Genomic DNA, 19481 nt, shown 5'->3' on the forward strand with positions numbered 1-19481 from the left:
ACAGGATTTATAAATGCTTTAAGGCTTTAAAGCCAATGCTTGCTCCACGAGTCAGAGTGGTCCCTGAAAAATACAAAGACCAGGGAACTCAAATCTAACAAACACAAAGTCTTTATAATATAACACAAAAATACTCTTATTAATTAAACAATTCTCAAATTATTTCTCATGCTGCACAACCCCATGCATGAATAACTCTTGGTTGGCCCGTTCAGTTTTGACAAGCCACACATTTTATAAAGGAGACAGTCACATAAAGACAATTATGTCATAATGGATATGAAAAAATGCATACAGAGCATAGTTATAAAACGGATACAAATCACATATAAAAATAGGACATAAGTGCAAAACGAATTGAAAAGTGCAAATGCTCACGTTTAAATATATGTCTAGCATGGAGATGCATATCAAGCTAGACATGTTAGTACAAGAAAAGGCCTTTGAGAAATCTGAACTCTTAAACGTCCCAATTGGTTGACGATAGACAAATATTAGCCCTTTAAAGTCTTGACTGATGGTGGAAATCTACACACAGTCCAGGGTATATACAAATCCACACAAAGGATATACAAAGTTGTGAAATCATGCACAGAACTCCAAGTGTAGAGATACTCGTTTCAACAATGAGCCACTAGAGTCTCTCCATCGGGCCAATATTGAGGATGAACGTATGGGCCAAATTTCAAGGCTATACAGCGCCCCTTACATACATCCAAGGCTGATGTGCTTCTTAGATGCCAAAATAAATCTGCTCTTTATTCATAGAGACATGGGAAGAATAGAATAGTCTTCCAGTTGAAGCAGGGAATTAACTCGGAATTGTGATCTGGACAATGTTCCAGGCGCAATACATGGTTTACGATATGGCTTTTTATTTGCATTTCAACAATCAATGACAGCATCAGACAAAATATATATTTATTCATATTTTTATTTTGTTGATAAATAACCGTCATGGCTTTCACTGATATTAACTAATTGTTACTCTAAAATTCTACATTTCTTTCGCTGTACTTTTTCTCAAGACTGACCTTTCTTCGACGAGTTCTTGGAGTGTTACTTGTGCACCTTCCGTGTCCAGAATTAGGGGGTTGAGAGGGAATACATATGACAAGTTTTGGGAACCCCCCCACCCTTCCCGATTTCCACCATATTATTCAAACGCCCACCGCTTTACTTGGCAATTGCAGTCACAGCGACGAGCGAGAGCCCTCTGTTTCGCTTTCCCCGTCAGCGTACAACCATAGCAGTGTGCTTAAACGCTGCTCAGTTCTGCAGCGACCTTTCTTTACTTTTGTCACAGCAGAAACCATGCAAAGTGCACGATTCTCCCGGGGCCTGGTCTATATTTATTTACCATTACATCTTCTGCATGGTTTAGCCATTTAAACCTTCAGTTATCACATAGTGGGGGGAGAAGATACTTCATTGTGTGGTTAAACCTTACCTGTGGATTGTGTTCCAATTGGTTGGCTGTGTACCTCGCAAGACCTCATTTCTGTTACAATGTACTATTGTTGTTTCCAAGTTGTCTGCAAATAAAGGGGGGTGCCCACACATAGTTTGGAGCTCTCTAACAGCAAGTTTCTGAGTGGTGATACAGCCGATTACAAGTGGTCACTATTGCATGCGTATTTAGGCTTAGTTGAGATAAGCACCTACAGTCCACGATGGCTCGATTTCTCACAGTGTAATTTAGTGAAGAACTGCTGGCAGAAGCAATTAACTTTCTTCTTTTTTTTGACAATTTATCTACCAATATTGTACCTGCTGGCATTCAGAAAGCGACTAGTGATTCAATTTTAAAATTATAGAAGAAGATGTTCACAACACAAATGCATGGACATTTGCTGACTGAATATCTTTAAAAATAAAGATCATAGCAGTCGGCCTACAGGGTCTAAATGAAGCGTGCCTCTCTATTGATGAAGAATATAAAATAGCATTTTCGGGAGTTGCCCCGAAATGCAGTAGAGATTGGATGTTAACCATAAATACTGCTTTAAAGAAGCTTAAAGATAGGAGAAGAAATAGAATGAGTAGAGTTGGCTTTTGCTGCTGATAATACAATATAAAATGCTAAAGAAAAGCTAGAAGTAGTAGAAAAACAAGTGAGCAATTTTGTCAAAAGCACTAATAAAAAATGGAAACGCTCGTAAAAAGATACTCAGAATGTATCTAAAGAAAATGTGTAGCCCCATCTCATTTCTGATTACAGATTATGATAATCAAAGATTTGAGCCAGGTCAGAATTTTCAAATAAAAGAGTGTCACCTTTTCCAACACATCCTCCGATGAGGGAGATGCTGGTTTTTTCCGAGGGGATAGAGGTAAATGGACAAAATAGACAACCAAGGGGCAGAGTCAATAGCATAGGTTGAAGAATAGGCGAGTTTCAAAGCATACTTATCAACATCAGAATTTTCCACAAGGTCTCCGGACCAGGGACCTCCACCAATATCCAGGTTTTTCGAGGGCTTGCAAATGTTACCTACAACGGTGCTCAATATTTCTGAAAGAATAGTCCAAAAACGATCTTGATGTGGTGGAAAAAGGAGAGACGACAGAAAACGGATGCAGAAATGTAACCGCCAAATTATTTTGAAAAAGAAGGCCAAAATAATGTTTCGGCTTGGGAACTAATGATAATCCTGTTATTGAGGAAAGTCCGCCCTTTAGGCATAAGTCTTCATTCACCCCCTGCATAAATATGATTTCCAAAGAGACCACTATTGAGAGGACAGTCTTAAGGGAATTGAATTTGGTTTATGACAGGAATGATCGTAAATACAACTCTAGTTTCAATTTTAATAAGGTAGAGGGGGACCATCTTTTACAGTTAGTACTGAGTAGTATAGTCATAAAAAAAGGCTGAAAGGGATGGAGGAATAGTAGTGTGGGATGCAGCCAAAGTTTAGATTTTTTTCTTAAAACCATTGGTAGCTAAATCAGGTACTTACCTGGCGGATACTACAGATGTGATAAAAATCAAGGTGTTACGCTCACCTGGTCTCCGTGGGGGCATTGGGGTGCGCTTGGAGCCCTCCCTGGGCCTGGCTCCCGTAGATCACCTCTCTCCCCCAGCCACTGCATTATCAAGGACCCAGGATACTGGTTCTGCTCCTGAGAGAGGAGCAGAGGGGGTGAAAATGGCATGGTGATGTTGGGATTTCCCTCAACCCTTTTGTACCAGAAGGTTGTGAGCAAGAGTTTGCTCATGCAGGCTCACCTGTTTTGATTGAAAGGTGAGCTCTCCGTCCTGCTTTCTTCCAGCAGGGGCGCTGTAGATGGATGCAGTTGCGTCACTGGTCCTTGGCGTGAAGGTCCAGACTGGCTATGACCATTCCGTCTTGAAGGTAGGTTTTGTGATTATGATTATTGTTTGTATTGATTGTGTTAAACTTCCTCCATGATTATTGTCCGTAACCCTTTATTGTCCTTTCTTTCTCCCTTGGGTATGAAGATGACATAGGAACGTGTGATGACAAAGTCTACTCCGGAGGAGCTACCAGTGGTAACTGGCCTCTACCTGGAGTTTGCTGCTTAGAGTATGAAAGTCTATGCAAGTGCTAATCTTGTGTTTCCTTTCCCTTTGCAGGTGCAGCTGATGCTTGATGGGCGGTTTCCGAACTCCTACAGGCGACCGGAGATGAAGATCCTCGAGGATGATGCGTCGGAAGATCCTGCGTTGATGGAAGCTCGGGACTGGAAAGGATGCCGGGCAGCACTCTCGATGGGCTGCAGATCCAGGTAAGATATGCACATGGCTGCAGAGGGGGAAGCGATAGCAGCGCTTCCAGCGATGATGCGGCTGACGCAGGCAAGATGCACGCGTAGCTGCAGAAGTGAAGTGGTGGCAGTGCTTCCAGCGATGGCGTGGCTGACCCAAGGTAAGATGCCGGAGTCTGAGGATACATGTGCTGAAACAGGTAAGGTCTTCTGATTGGCGGTAAGCGTTATGCTGTTCTAGCAGACTAACGCGAAGCGCCAGCATGCGGTTGGGGCCGGCTTATATAGCCTGGCCCCAGCCACTCCCTTTAGGCCCCACCTTGCCACTACTCCTGCCTTCTGCACGTGCCTTCCATGCATTGCTAGGGCCCCGCCCTGTCCAGATGCACGTGCCTTCAACAGTCTGTGTGCAAAGCACACTTTATAATGAGCTTGGTGCCAAGACTGTGTCCATTGGGACCCTGCAGGACGTGCAGTAACTGGCCCATGGCCAGTGGCCATGACACAAGGTGAGGGCCTAGCATTTGATGCAAGTACTGATTTCCTCATAGCAGTAGATGTAGAATCCCTTTATTCCAGCATCCCCAGAGATTCATTGAATATAACGAAGTAATGTTTAGATGAAAGCGAAGGACAGGTCTCAATACCTAGCAAGTTCTTAGTTGAACTTGTGGAAGTAGCCTTGACAACAACAAAACCACAAACATTTTTTTACCAAAATCACTGCAAATCCACTATTATACCCAGCTAGAAAGGGACAGCAAATGGGGCTGCTTTTGCCTCCAATTTTGCATAGATAGATATAAATGTGAGCAACTGTTTATTTTGGCAGACACTAATCCTTTCAAAAAGGCTTTGAAATGTTTACAAACGTTACAAAGATTTGGGACAGTAAAGAAGGCAATCACCTCATTTTCCTAGAGTGGATTAATGTGTTAAACTACAATTTAAGATTCACCATGCATTCAAATAAAAGTTAAATATTCTTAAAAGCATAGCGGCTCCTTGATTGTTGACTTATTTCGTAAAGATACAGACAGGAACACCACATTTAGATATGACAGTGTTCACTTACAGGTCCTTGTGAAGAATATCCCATATGGCCAATTTTTAAGGGCAAGAAGGAATTGTACGAGGTTAGAAGATTATAATATCCATTCAAATCAGATACAGGACCGGTTGTCTAAAAGGGCTCAACCTACTAGACTACTGAGAATGTCTAAAAAGAGAGCAAAGAACTAGCTAATGGAGAACCTACTGAGGAAGGATGATGGAGACGAACAAGGAGAATACTCGATTGGTATGTGCTATGACATACAATACTCATAATGAAATCAGAAAGGCCATTTGGAATACTTGGCATCTACTACAGTTTAAAAAACCCAGCCTTGGAATGTCCATGTTTGCCTTTAAGAAAGGAATGAATGGTTATGCAAGGCTCACAGAGGAAACATAGTTAGACCTCCCACTATTACATCTATGTGGGGATGGCACCTGTGTTAGGCCATTATCCGTGGGGCAGTTGCAGTAACTGTGGGTCTACATCTCCATGTAGTTCCATTACAATAAATCAAAAAACATGGAAGATAAGATGTCAAACTACATGTAATAGCAATGTTATCTATCTTATTACTTGCCCGTGTAATAAGACCTATATAGGGAAAACCTCTGGGGCTGTAAAATTGAAGATAATGGAACATAACCCCAGAATCAGAATCCAGAGTTTAACATCTCCTCTGATTAAAAAACATGGCCCAGAGGAGCTCACATGGTGGGCCCTCGAAAAAGTTAGTGGAGCCGATGCATACAATATAGCCACTAAACTCTCACAGCGAGAACAGTGGTGGATGTACCAAACCCAGAGTTATATTTATGATCTTAATAATCAGGATGAATGGAAACGGTTTGTGAATATTCCATTTATACGGCTGTGAGATTTGGGACACTCCATGCTGATAAGAGTCAGTATCCTTCCACATTCTTTGCCCATAGTTTATTGTCTGATATTAGCAAAAGACTTGATAATATTTGACGATACAACATGGGTACATTAGTGAGTCATTCTTGGCGTTATTCACTTTAGAAACCAGAGGCTTTGTGTATTGCCAGTGCCAGATGGCATGTTTTTAAAAATAAGAAACCAGAGGGTAATATGTGGTTTGGTAACAAAAGGTATTGCGCGACAATTGCAGTACTTGCTTGCTCTCTGAAAAAGACTAGTCGAAAGAAGCAGCTTCATGTAGTGGCATCTTTCTTCTAGTACATTAGAACATGAAGCTAGTTTTATTAGCAGACATATTTTTCTCTCTCTTTTTTTAGGACAAATGTGTGTATTCAACCTAGCACAAAGTTCAAGATTATGAAGGTGGGTTATAAGCGTCCATGTTAAGATGGTGCCCATTATTCAGTGTCAATTGTTGTGCCAGTTTGAATGCCGGTACAACACAGCAACAGCATTGTTGACACTGGTGCTGGCTTTCTATTGATGGAGAGTTGAACACAGAATGTGGTAAGCTAACATTATCAAAAATCCATAATGTAGGGTGCTTGACAAATCTACGGACCCTCCCTTTTTGGTAATTATGAAGTATAAGTGAAAAACAACATTTTCACATTAGTTGCTAGTTGGTTTGGCAGTCACAAGCGTTTGAAAAGCATAAATACAGAACACATGCTATTTTTGTGGTAACTGCTCGAGTGGCAAGGTACTATAGGTGCACCTTATTCATAGAGAGGGTTTAAAGATCTGCAATAGCCGGTAAATAAATAAAAAACTTCATGGAGTGCATCCCTTCTTCGTGGTAGTCGCTAGGGTTGCAATTAGCCAAGAGTATTTTAGTTGTTAATTTACAAGTCCCAAATAAAGAAATCTCTGCAGTATGTGCAACTTATTTGAGTAATAGTTGCTAAGCAACGTTTGCCTCAAAATGTTTGGAAAGAGGCTCATTTGTTTTTAATACAAGAACGATTTTTTTATTTTGCAAAATTCAAATAAAAGGTCTAGTATTTTAGATATATCCAGGCATGTGTAGACCATAATTAACCACAGGGTTGGTTTGCAACAAAAAAAGTTACTTCAAGGAAAGAATAAAATCATCTTTCGACGATTTTCTCGGTCGGGATGAATAAAATTGGCAGAAAAGGTAGGTTGATATGGTCTATTCCTAGCACAATTAGATTCACAGTATTCAGTGACCATTACCAAAATATTAGAGGTTATTTACTCAATAATTTGGTTTGGTCATTTGTAAATTTTGCATTGCTGATGAAGGTTGTCCGTTCATCGAGCAATTGGCAACGGCCTTTAGTAAGCCACAGAATATAGAGCAATGGGGTTTGAACAGGTACATGTCTGTATTTGAATGTTTATGTGTTTTACGTCTATAGACTTGCTACAGATTTTCCAAGAGGGTCAATGAAATGCAGAGCGAGATCAGGCACCTTCCTATCTACTAGTCTGTTCCTGAAGAAGACAGACATTATTATATTTACAGCATTATTATAGTTCTATATGTTTATCCGTCGAAACTAGATTAATGGAAAGTTGGAAGCTGAGGTGGAAGCAGTCTGCTGCAGTCACCCTGTGTTTTTGCAGCCTTTTCGCTGTCTCTACTGGTGCCTGTGGGAGGAGACAAACCTACATAAACCACCACATACCGCGGAGGGCCGCGGAGTTGGAAGCAGTTTGCTGCAGTCCGCGGCAGCACAGCGCAGCGTGCATCCCTCTAAGAATGGAGGATGTGGGGCAACGCCTCCGAAGTCAACGGCCAAGTCGAGAGGATTCAGGCTTGGATTTGAGGAGCCCCTTGAAAAATCCACCTCGGCAACAGCGCTTTGCTCCTGTATCATCGCCCAACATACTGCCAAATGCAGGTATGGATCAAACTGGTTCTAAACTTCCAACAACAAGCCCAAATAACTCTGTCATTTCCCGTTTGCTCACTCCCTCATTATGCCCACAGACAGAATTTATGCGTCCGGCAACTCATTCTGTGGATGCCGGTGGACAAGAGAATCTCCAAACTCTGCATGACTTATGCGCCCCACTTACCGGATGGGGGAGAGGGGGGGTGCGGAGGGGATGGACTGCGGGCGTTCAAGGCCCGCTGAGAAGGAGATCAGCAAGCGGCTGCGAGCGACCGCAGGAGGTGTCGACGAGGCCGTTTGGAATCCCGTGACTCCCAGAGGCCGGAGCATCCAGGGAGGTCGCTGGGGAGTGGGGGGGGCCGGGAGCGACCCGTGCGGAGTGTGACTTCGAGCAGGGGGGTCAGAGGTGGTAGAAGCGCCGCTGGTTGGGGCTGGCGAGGCGCGCACACAGTGGGAGAGCCTGCCGGGAACTGAGGCGGGGGAGGCCCCTGCTGCAAGTATGGTTGATCCGCTCCATGATAGTCAGGAAGGCGTGGATAGCGACGCACACCCGGAAACCCCCCAGGTCACGCTAACAGCACATACAGCAATCCCCAACAAATCAATAATTATCACTTAGAGATCCACCCTCTGATGACAAGGGCAGACTTGAAGAGCCCAGATAACAAGATTCCTCCAGATGAATCTGCAATACAAGAAAATATGAATTACCCAGAGGAAAAAAAATGAGGAAGTAGTGGGAAACAAGATTGGTGAAAGTAATCCTTCTAAAACCTGTGCCCTACCTGTGTGCAACGAACCACACTTAGCGTGTGGTGAGTCATTGAATACAAAAACTCCAATAAAAACCACTAAAAAAAATAAACCACACAAAAGGGCAGAACTAAAAGGGTAACAATAGTACCAGGGAAAGCGACTCAAAAAAAAAATACAGGCTTACTAAACAAAAGAGTGTTACGCAAGATCATTCCTGGATTACAAACAAAGGCCTGTTCCCCAAACTCTGTGCCCAGATTCTTCCTAAAACCATTAACTAAGGTCCAAACGCAAACAGGGGAACTGTCTGATGCGGATTTATTGGAAGGAGCAGCCTCGCCTATAAATCACAGTTTGCAAGGATCAAGTTTTCTTTGGTCAGGAATGAGAATGGACACCCCACGAACAGCTTTAAAAACAGGGATTCGATATTTTAAAGATCCGGAATCACATGTGGTGTCGGACAGTCAGGTTTTGCTCGTGCTAAACCACCAAGTGCCAGAGAAAATACTGGAGAAATCAAGAGACACCCCCTCCGGCAGCCAGAACAACTTGGCAAAAGGGCGTATATTTCACCCACAAGTAGATAGTGACGACAACAGAGACAAGGATGCCGATTACCTTTCCTCCCAGGAAAATAGGGAGCCAATTACATGTGAAAACAATTGTCCTCTGAGCGAAATAAACTCAAAGGACGTACCATATGAGATTTGCTCTGTGGGCAAGGACCCAAAAAAAATACACCAATAAGTGATACTGGAAAGGGAAAATCAAGTATAAAAATTACAGAAGAGTAATGACTTTGGAACAAGCCCTACGACTTATCCCCATTTGTCACCAACACGAAACAGAAGATCCTCAACCTTAATCTCTAATAATGAGAAAGAAACTCCCAAAAAAAAGAAATAAAAAAAAAAGACATTTTCGCTGTAATGTCAGCCATAAAAAATTGCCCTGGCTCCCTTCTGTAAATTATATGAATCCATCCATGATACTTTAAAGGACCATACAACTCTGGCAGCTAAGCTGCATACGAAAATGATTTATATAGAAGGGTATAACACGACTTTGGAAGCAAGGGGAGGAGGGTCTTGTACAGTCAATAGCGCATCGGGCTATACTAATGGAGTATCAAAACAACAAGACTATCTGGAAGTAGATAAGAGCATCCAGCAAAAAACCTTGGTCGCATCACAGACCGAGGAGATATTAAAAACAGCTATGAACATACCAGTCATAGATGAAGGACAAAAGCTAAGTGAATCACGAACGGCTCGAGATAAACACAGCTCTCCAGTCAACGTTTGTGAAGTATCCAAGAAAGCCCCCCCAGTAAAATCATTAAAACAGCAAGGGGCTCATCAGCAGATTCCAACAAAGAAGCAACCAGTTAATGGATGCGCGATTATGACCTTGGGGTAAAAAAAATGCTCCGAGTACGACTCCGGTTGTAGGCGGACGGGAAACCGAGCCCCAAATAGAGCCTTCATGGGCGATCCCTCTAGGGATTCTTGAACAAAGAGACATTGATCTACAAAGTAAGGAACAAACATCATATCCGCCATTTTCAAATGAAAAGAGACATACAAAAAAAGTAGGAAACCGAGTGATAATTGAAGATCAGCAAACAAACTTGGAGGCAAACAATCAGAGCAAAGAGGTTCGGATTAAAAAACAGACGAGAAATAGATTTGCGGTTGCTTCAGAATTCAGAGTCACCTATTGTTGAAAAAAATAGGCCAGGTTGTCACTTTAAATAAACAAATGGTGACTGAAGATCCCGAAGAAAGTACAGATCTTATGGCCCTCTCGGTCTACTCAGTAGAAAATTCGGATTCAGAAACCCCACAAATGGTACAACAACTGGCGATATCGGAAAAGGACCTTGGATTAAATACTGACAGAGCAAACAAGTCCATACCTTACTTTGCAAGAAAGGCGGAAGAAATTATTAAAGATCTCCCCTCAAAGAAAATTGGACAGAACGTATTCACCAGGCAGAGAGCCTAGAGGGAGAAAATTGGTTCAACGGGATATAAATCACAGGAGTAGATCACCCTGTGCAAGAAGAGATGTGAATAGCCAGGTTTGGGAGGAGGTTCAATCAGTAAATCATCGAAAGAATGCACAAAAGAGGAAAGCTGTACTGGAATTAAGCCAAGAACGAAATTTACCAAAGAAAAGCAGTCATGATCTAGACAAAGAAAAAGATACCTACATCTCATAGTAGTTGGGTAGTGAAAGGACTTTTAAACTGGAACGTGTGGGTGATATCCGTGATAATTTGATTTTGAACAGGAAAAACATCATGGCCCTAATTAAATGCATTCCAAATCTGAGGCAGATTAACTGCGAAGAATTCAGCTCCACCGGTAAAAGATTGTGTTTACCTACACATCCCTTCTCCAATAACAATGCTGATCATGGAGCAGGAAAGTTTCCAAATGATGGGCTATGATTTGTGCGATTGCCATTCAAGAAGCAACAAGGTACAACAAGAAAAACGACAACAGGAACCCTAAGAGAATACACACTCAACGCAAGGGAGTACATCAACTTGTACCAGCGAGTTAGCAGCTAGATCAATTAAAATGTTCACACACAAAGAGGAAGAGACCGCGACTGTGAAGCCGACTGGAACCTTCGGGAGGTCTGGTCAAATAGCAGAGCTGAATACAGGGCGACTGGAGGGAACCTCATACTTGGATCCTTTGAATAATGGAATATATCCAAAGGGACCTCTCCAGAGGTTAACAATTACATTTGCACAAGAAGCCCCAGATACGGAAAATGAACAATCAACCTCTAAAAAACTTAAGGATGGGGAAAAAGGCAACCATTCCCGATGGTCATGGATTTCAAAAGCACTAGTAAAAAAAAGCTAGCCATGTATGGAACAGATGGATAGAAGTGAGGATGTCTGGAGTGATGTAGCCAAGGATCCGGGGAAAGATACCATTGTAATGGGATGCTGGAACACTGGTTCAGTCACCTCCTGGCTACAAGCGATGTCAATTTAGGGGATTTCGACATCCTATGTCTCCAGGAGACATGGCTAAAAAAAAAAAAAAAAAAAAAAAGCCATTCTTGGAGGGCTACGAAACCTACCTTTCCCCAGTGATACGATCTGAAAGAGGCCGACCATCATCAGGCCTGCTGACCGCTATTAGATCTGGATTGGGACTACATTATATAAGTACAGTAACATCAAATATCCACTTCTAAAGATAAAGGACAGAATTCTACTTAAAACTATTTCCCTCACTTCTAAATCCCTCAACAATCAAGCACCCCCCTACCTAGCGGAAAGAATCAACAGGAGACCCTCTAACCGACTGACGAGATCCGCCAACACCTTCCTACTGGAAGTCCCCAGATTCAAACTTACCACAGCGGGCGGTGCTAGTTTCCCAGTTAGAGCTGCACAATCATGGAACACACCTTAGATGCCCTTTACCCTACACAAGATTCAGATCCTACGCTCTCAAATGGCTGCACAACAACGACATGCAACGACCCTCACCCTAGTGGAAACGGCACAACCTGTTAAAATGTTGCTCTTATGCGCTTAAACTTGATATTTTATATGCATTGTATCACCCACTGTAAGCAATCATTGTTTTTCTGTAATAGCCTGTGTCAGGCACTGTAACTAAGTTTCGAGTCCTCTTGTACTGCTGCGCCCAGATGCCCACGGGCTCGGAGCGCATTACCAAATAAACAAACAAACAAACAAACTTCCAAGTGTCTCTTTTGAAATGGACTAAGCAACCCATGGAAAAAAAACAAAAATAAAGGCTGAAACTGATTTTGAAACACATATTGGAATCCTGCAGTGATAAAGAACGTGGATTACCTGGAACAGGGAGATAACACCTTGGAAAAAATACATCTCGAATGGGCCCCGAAATTCATCATTCTATGTGGAGACCTCAATGCGGTTTGCCCTAAATCTAAAACTTCTGAAGGAACGAGGAAAGAAGTTCCATTACATATGGTCCGAGGACACTTATGGGTTGCGATGAGGACCTCTTGGGACCTACAAAGTTTAGAAACATCAATACCTAGATCCAGTTCTACAATACCAACATGGGAAAGAAATAATCAGAGTGCAAACCTAGATCATATTTTTGTCTCAAACGAGATGCTGAAGATCGTAACTGATTTTGAGGTTGTGAGAACAACCAATAGCGATCACAACCTTTTAGAGGTAAAATGGGCTTCTACAAGGAGCATCAGACCAAGCATGGCAGCCGAGATTGAGCCATGCAAGGGAGGAACAAAGCTGAGATTGTCCGCAAATGCAGTTGTAGAATTGACCGATACATACACCAACATTTGCAAGATAAAGCAGCAAATAGGCTGGAAAAATAACATTGATTACCAACCTTTGTTAAAAAAGTCTACGAAATGAAAAGAAAGACTTGGCCAAATCGCGAGATAAAAATGAATCTACACGAATTTAACAAATGTATTGTGGAAGAGAGAACAAAAAAAAAAAAAAAAAAAAAAAAAAAAAAAAAAAAATGTATGAAACTAAAACGTCAAGCAAAAAAAATAAACACCCTCGAGCTTGTGAACCAGGTAAAAGCTGCAACAAGGGTATATAAAAGTTGGGTACGACACCAAAGAGAGACTATCAACCAAGTAGACGCAGCTGCAATGCTGAAGACAGTGTGCAGTAGAAAAACAAGAGACTCCAATCAGGACTCTAATCCTGAATTGAACCTTCAGGATTGTAACTGAGACTAAGGGATTCAAAACAATCCGATAAACAATTTTGTGGGAGAAGAAGCCTGGTTGAATCATTTCACAAATCTATTTCAGAAAGTCGGACATATCAACCCACTTAACCAAGCTGTGTCAAATACACCATGGATGAAAACCTGGGACCTGAAAGATATTAATAGAAAACTTGCTCGTTTGAACAACTCAAGGTCCCCGGGGCCTGATGGCATTACGGACACGACCTAAAGGAACATCTGGTAGAATGGGCAGACTTCATCTACGAGGTAATAAAAAACTGCACAGAAGCCAGATCTATACCTTCCTCATGGACAACAGCAACTATCGTACCAATTTATAAACATGGATCCAGAGACGAAACCAAGAACTACCGTCCAATAGCACTTTTGGATGTTGTTGGGAAAGTGTTTGGATCGCTACTGCTGGAGAACTTTCAAAAATGGGCAAGCTCTACTGGACTGGAGGACCCACTTCAATCTGGAACAGCACCAAACATCCTTTTACTAAGCGCCGCCTTAAAAAGTAAGATCCATGAAGGAAGCCTTTTGTTGATCTGGTCCAGGCTTTCAAACAGGTCAACCGTTAAATTCTCTGGGAAAAATTAAGAGCAAGAAGTTGCCCAGAAAGCATTCTAGGACCTATCAGAGCTCTCCATCAAGACACCTCCATCAGGGTCATTTTTAATCAAGGAGGGAAGTTATCAGAGCAAATCCCTACGGCCAGAGGAGTGAAACAAAGGTGTTTCCTTGCGCCGACACTTTTCAACTCGTACCTTTGGGACATTAAAGAATGTGAATTGCAGGTCCACTCATTCCCCACCCTCCCCACCCGATAGTAGGGAAGACTAGGATCTCAAGACTGCTTTACGCGGATCTTACTTTATTGGATTACACCCCAACTGGCCTCCAGCGTCAACTAAATGAACTGGCGACCTACATAAAGAAGAACAATTTGGAAATTAATAAGGTTAAAACTGAAGTCATGACTATGGAGAAACAAAACCACCGTACTGAGACTTTTGGATGGACCCTGGAGGGGGGCGGAGAAGATTGAACAAGTGAAGGAATTCAAATACCTGGGGGTAATACTAAGCAATAATAAACAAGAGCGTCCAATGCAAAACCATCTTTTGGAAAGAGCAAGGAAGTTGGCAAGTCAGGCCAAAGCAATAGACAGAAGATACTGTCGATTCACAGCAACTCCCCTGGTATTTTATAAGGGAAAGGTGGTTTCCTCCCTAATCTACGGTAAAGATGCTATGCTGATGATACAAGAATTTTGGAAACGCATAGAAGGTCTCTTCTGGAGAAATACTCTGAATTTACCAGCATCAACACCAGTAGCGACTATACGTCAGGAACTGTGTTTGCAATCATTGGAGTCTATGTTTGCTAGAAACACAATAATGCTATATAGGAAGACCATAACTAGCAACTGTCCAAATGTAATATCCATCATCATTCAAACAGAAATCAAAGAACAAAAGCAATTTACTGATGACCTGGGTGAAATAAAAAAATAAAAAAAAATAAATCAAAAAATCTTGGAAGAAATAGATAACTCTGAAGAACTCATTCAAAACCCAAACAAAGTAAAACAAAAATTGTGGGAACGAGATTGAATACAGACGACATCCTTAAAACACAAAAGTAAACTGATAAACCACCTTCCACCAACAACAAGGGGCTTAAACGATCTACCGAAGTACTTAAAAAAGTTCCCAAACAAGTCTTTGAGAAACATCTTTTTACGAGTATGAATGAATCTTCTTCCAACTAATGAGATTAGAGCTATAAGAAAAACACTGGATAACAGTTGTCGTTTCTGCAAAAAGAAAGACCAAACTGAGACACTCCGACATCTTTTATTGTCATGTACAACACTGGCGAAGCTGAGCGCCACGCATTTGGGACATCTATTTAAAGATGTCGAGAATATGTGGAGAAGAGGAGTGGTGGAACCGACTAAGAGGGGGACAATACTTCATATGTGATAGCGGTTTCCCAATTCTTTATGAACTTGAAGCTTCAGGATTGTAACTGAGACTAAGATCAAGCTTTCTAAAATTCTTTGTTTTGTCTTAAGAAACTTTTTTCACTTGGTGAGGAGGGAGGGGGGAAAAGGTAAAAACTCTTTTGTAAAAATTCCTTGTAAATTGAATCAAGTAAATAAAAATTCAGGAAAAGTTCTACGTTGAATAGCGAGCGAGGAGCGGTCTTGCTCCGTGCAACAACCTTTAGTAGACGACTGTAAAGAATGGGGTTTGAAAAAGGTTCAATTTAATTTTGATAAATAGGGGCGTGTGCACTAACATTGCAAAGTATACAATTCAACACTTCCTAAATAGAATGCAACTCTAGCTGGTTTGCACTCTCAAGTGTATTAGCACATCCTATGCGTAGCTTTGCACAACATTCAATTCATGTATTGAGGAATTTTTATGGAATGTCTCTTCATTGTACGTACATTGTATTTATAAAAGGTTTTTTACTATAATTATTAAATTTACACATTTGCCTGGACAGATCTTTGTTTTTTCGTCTAAGCTTTAGAATTGTTACCATGGGAGACATAATTTCTGTTAGAATTGGCTCTGTACTTCTTCGTGCTTCCGAGAGACCCTCAGGCTCGCCGTGATCAATAACAAGTCTCCAAAGGATCAACTGGGTGGTCCAGCCAGTGGTGGAGAGTGGTGGTGTGAAGGAAGGTGAAGTTCACCAGGGGATCCTCCCCATTAAAAAGTGCAGAGGAGACAACCCAAAAGATTAACTACAACCATCAAAAAGCATGGTACAGTCCAAAGGATTCTGCATGGAGATCACTGCTCTTTCCGGGTACCAGTCTATATAATTTGCATAAGACTACTCCGTTCGCTCTTCAGATGGAATTACGAAAAGGCAGATGAAATTGCGAGATTGGAAGGACATGCCGGGAAAAAAAAAAAAAAAAAAAAAAAAAAAAAAAAAAACGAACAGTGTTATTTCATTTTACGTGATTCGCAATAAACACCAATGTTAGAAAAAGCGGTTTGATTTCACCAGTGTTTTGGCGGAAACGTATGTGAATATTTTCGTGATACAAAACCAAGCACATTACCAGGCTTTCCCATTGTCCACATTCCCCCTCAAGGTGACCATAGCGAACCCAAATGCCACATTTCATCACAGCACTCAGGAAAAGTGCCCTTAAAGACAAGTGCAGCAATCCCCACGCTCCTGTAGAGTTCCGAGTAGGCAGTCAGAAAGAGACATGCAAGCAAGCACTTGCATGCTTAATCCCAATCCCACCCACAGGCTTCAGACACTCAATGGTAGGCAGGCTCACGGATGAAAATGCTCAAACTTCATCTGACTGAAAACGAGAACATAGTGCCAAGCGAGTACCTCTGCTTGGTACCAAAATTGCAGATTTTGGCTTTAGCCCATGCCTACCCAGACACTAAATAGCATGAATTATGAAAGGAGAGAAAATCAGGGCCATCAGTTGGGTAACTGAAAACATCTGAGCAAACTTACAGGAAAACATACCAAAAGTAATCACAAGGTGGGGGTGAGAAGCGGAACTGAAATACACCAATCCATCACCCGATGAAGCCTATATAATAAAATTACAAAAAAAAAAACCATAAAACCTTGGAGTGACAGGTAGGCAGGATATCAGACAAGATCACTGGATTCAAGACAGAGGCGCACATTTCCAGAATAAGGAGAGCTGTTAGTCTGGAGAGGGCTTTATCTCAACAGTTGGGGGGAATTAGGACCAGATCAAGGACGTTGGCAACAAGGCTATTGAGTGCTATAGCCCGCCTAATGGTACGACCCCGAGACCAGAAAGGAGAAACCCATGCAACTGTTTAGCGCTGATATCAATACCCCCATGGAAAGAGTTGGGGGCAAACCTGCTGGAAGGAGTGTGCCAAGGCACTGCCATTAGCCCAGGAGGACAATCTGCAGATAGAGGGCAAGAACATTAATGCCCCGTCAGACCCATACATGGGACGGTGCTGTGTGCCTCATGGACACCACTTTAATTATTATATCTTCATCAAATAATGACAGGAGTCAGCCTGCATGTCTGAACTCCTTTATTCTCATATAACCTACTCCTCTCCATTCCATCCCTTCCCAAGTTCTACCCACCAAACATTCCACATTCTATTCAGCTACAACACCTCCTCCTTGCTTATCATAGAAGATTCAGCCATCCAAGATTCAGCTACAACACCTCCCCCTTGCTGATCATAGAAGTTCACTGTCACTGTCAGTGTCACCTCTACATTTGTTCAATGAGACATACAGAGGGCGCCCACAGCCGGTCAAATAAGGAGGTCGAATGTCCAGAGTATTTAAGGGACAGGAAATTTAACAGGTTCTTCACTCCTCCTTTCCCCATACAGTTCTCCATTTGAGCCATCCTGTGACATAAGCCTACCAGGTTCCCCATTTCTCCCTGATTCTTCTTCCAACTCCTCCAGGAACATTGCATGAAAGAGTGAAGCATCTTCCATCGTCCCCGTTACTACACCATTCTCTCTCACAACAGTTGCTATGGGCCTTTTGACAGCCACGAGTGTTACTGAATCTGGGTCACGACTGGATGCCACCTTCCTTTGTTGTTTTTGCCTATGCAGTATAAATTCACCTTCATTCACCCCCCATTTCCAAAATGCTTTGTGTCCAGACCTTTCCTTTGATGTTACTGCTTTGGCACATCTCAGCTGGGACTGACATTTTTTACATATCCATTCGCACTAGGTTTTATGCTCTCCTTATCAGGAAATCTCACCACGCCAAGCCTCCTCCTTGGTAGCAATTGTGTGCTAGATCTCCATGTTGCTGATACTGGGGTCTCTTCTTTGCACATGATCCAGAAATGATTTCTTTGCCCACATCTTATGCATATCCGACCAAAAGCTGGACATCTACCTCTGTGTGGAAAACCCAATCCACATCTATATCACTTCTTCTCCAGCTGACTCCTGCCTGTGCCATACCATGCACTTTTCCGGGTGAACAGGTTTGAACATCGAGATTGCCTCTGTCTGTTATCTCTGATACCGTTAATGGTATTTAACTCACTTCGGTTTTCCATCTTGGCTACCTGCCTTTCAGTTCTTTCATACACTCGTGCCAACTCCAGGACTTCTTTAATGAGAGAGGCACTCTTAGAAGACGTCTTCGAAGTTGTGATGACGTATGCGCTTCAATGATTCTCAGCCTAATCGCCTCATCATCGCTAAAGCTTGCGAATTCACAACATTCTGCTCTTCTCTTTAATCGTAATACAAATTGGTCAATTGTTTCATGTGGATTCTGTGTGCACTGATTAAATGCATATCGTTCATAGCCCTGATTGGGAGGGACAACCAAAAGTTCACCAATCGCAGCACCCAATTGTTGATATGTTGTTCTTTCCTGAGCTGGAATGCTCATTACCACATTTCTCACCTCCTTTCCAACCAAATTAACAAATTTGTCCATTTTGCTTGAGGCATCCTGTATCTCTGCTGCTCTCAAGAAGCCCTCAAACTCCTCCATCCATTCCTGCCATCGTTGACCCCGACTTTCCGGTGTCCCAAGTATAAATGGGTCCGGGCAATGTAGATAGTTCACCAGAATCCCCTCATTCTGGACTGATGCTGAAGATCACAAATGGGAATACAGGAACATGGTTACTTACTTCTGGCCCAGTTGCTTTGCTCTTTCTTTCATCAGCAGTAGTTGCCTTTGTTGCTTGATTGCATAATGTTATTTCCTTTATTGGTCAATATTATTTCATCTGTGCAACTTTCATTTGTCCAGTTCCATCTTATTTTGTTGCTCTCGCACCAGGATAACCATCCATGAAATTATGAGCTTTCTGAACAGTGTTACAGTATAAAGTTGCTCCGGCTGTTACAGTATACGGTTGCTCTATGCACCCGTGTGTGAGTGCAAATGAGGTGCACCTCACAATTAGCACCACTTTAAACACTCCCTTTTTTTGTGCCAATCCCTTGCTGGTTCACCTATGAAGTGTACTGTTCAAGGTCCTACAGCAGCACAATTGTGATTATATACACAGGGAGATAGTAGACCTTGTGCCACTAGCTCATATGTGTAGCATTCCACTTGTTCACTTTCATCCAGATTCACCTTCCATGGTGTGGGCTGTTCACTGGTATCTTTCTTTGCCACCTTAATTTTGTGTTATATTTTCCGTTCTGCAGCCAGTATGGAAAACAATTTCCCTGTGTGGGCACTTATGTTGTTGTTGCAATCTGTGCCTCACACACTGTGCTCTTTATTCCACACTTTGATTTAATTGAACTTTCATAGTTTCCATTTTGCACTCATGACACATTTTAGTTCATTTCACTGTTTGTTTTATTTAGTTAGTGT

At 42.1% G+C, this 19481-nt stretch overlaps 1 protein-coding gene across 2 annotated transcripts in view; it reads right to left on the reverse strand.

Annotated features, from left to right (window-relative positions):
• ACTR10 (actin related protein 10) overlaps positions 1-19481 on the reverse strand; it is a 146204-nt gene that overhangs the window by 124551 nt on the left and 2172 nt on the right. The window lies entirely within an intron of this gene.

The sequence above is a fragment of the Ambystoma mexicanum genome, chromosome 14, assembly GCF_040938575.1.
Source record: "Ambystoma mexicanum isolate Mex_15411 chromosome 14, UKY_AmexF1_1, whole genome shotgun sequence".
In the NCBI taxonomy this organism is placed as follows: domain Eukaryota; kingdom Metazoa; phylum Chordata; class Amphibia; order Caudata; family Ambystomatidae; genus Ambystoma; species Ambystoma mexicanum.